This window comes from Tupaia chinensis, unplaced genomic scaffold (assembly GCF_000334495.1).
Source record: "Tupaia chinensis unplaced genomic scaffold, TupChi_1.0 Scaffold139457_1, whole genome shotgun sequence".
Lineage (NCBI taxonomy): Eukaryota > Metazoa > Chordata > Mammalia > Scandentia > Tupaiidae > Tupaia > Tupaia belangeri.
Genome location: NW_006199342.1, coordinates 1,063,713 through 1,064,689, shown reverse-complemented (window position 1 = coordinate 1,064,689; position 977 = coordinate 1,063,713). Strand labels below are relative to the sequence as shown.

Below are 977 nucleotides of genomic sequence, written 5' to 3'. Positions count from 1 at the left end.
ACCCTCTTCCCCACCCTCTCTGCGGACCCCCGCCGCGGCCCCGCCTCCCCGGGTGTGTGTGACAGGCTCCTAGGAGGCCACGTCCCCTCTTGGATATCACTGGCCCAGCGCCCTGCACCGCTCGATACACCGACGCCGGACCCCCGAGCCGGGTGGAGAGGGAGACTGGGGGAGCAGCCGGAGCACAGAACCAGCGCCGCCAGGAGTTGGCGCGGTTCGCCCCCAGGACCGACTCCGAGGACCCCCTCGCCCGAGTTCCCTGTCCGCTTCTGGCACTGCCTGTCCTGCCGCGGGGAGCTGGGCAGAGGTTCCGAGGAAAGTGCACTCAAAAGTTGGTTCCAGCTCCCACGCGGACCCCCGGCTGAAGAGCTGCCGACAGTCCATCCCGCTCGCAGCCCGCCCCAGTCCCTCGGGGACTGCGGCCACATCGCCCAGCCCGCGGCCTCAATCATGCATGGGCTTACCTGCTCGCCCGCGGCGCCGCGGGGTCCCAGATGGCCAGCGCGTCCTCCGGACGGGTCGGGGTCCTAGCAAGAGCAAAGGCGTGCGCGAGGGTGAATTGGGTGGTGCGATTTTTCTTTTTCTTTTCACATAAAACGTGGAGAACCAGACACAATCCGAAAGAGGAAAAAAAATTTTGACACCCGATTGAAAACGCCCCTGACTTGTGCAATCCTCCTGCCCCGTAGTTCCGCCAAAAACAAAAACAAAACAGTTAAGTGCAAACCTGGAGAAGGCGCGCAGGCACCAAGTTTGCCAAACACAAGAGAGTTTTCCGTCTGCAGAAATGACCCACAAGAAGGGGGGCACTGCTCCCTGCGATTCCCCAATCGGCTGGGGGGGCCAGAGGCTCCTCCTCGCCCCTCGGCGGGAGAAAGCCCGCGGCGGGCTGCGGCTGCCCGCTCCCCTCCTCCGAAAGGCGACTCCACAACTTTGTGCGCGAGCGTGGCTGGCTCCTCGGCGGCTCCTCCTCCTCC

General features: G+C 64.7%; 1 protein-coding gene across 1 annotated transcript in view; it reads right to left on the bottom strand.

The window, feature by feature from the left end:
• The window catches only part of UTRN (utrophin), a 645,934-nt gene extending 644,976 nt beyond the window's left edge, over window positions 1-958 (bottom strand). Inside the window, exon 1 of the mRNA XM_006161924.3 lies at window positions 465-958. The gene's annotated coding sequence lies outside the window, so the exon portion shown is untranslated. The remainder of the gene's footprint in view (window positions 1-464) is intronic.
• Window positions 959-977: the final 19 nt, after the last annotated feature.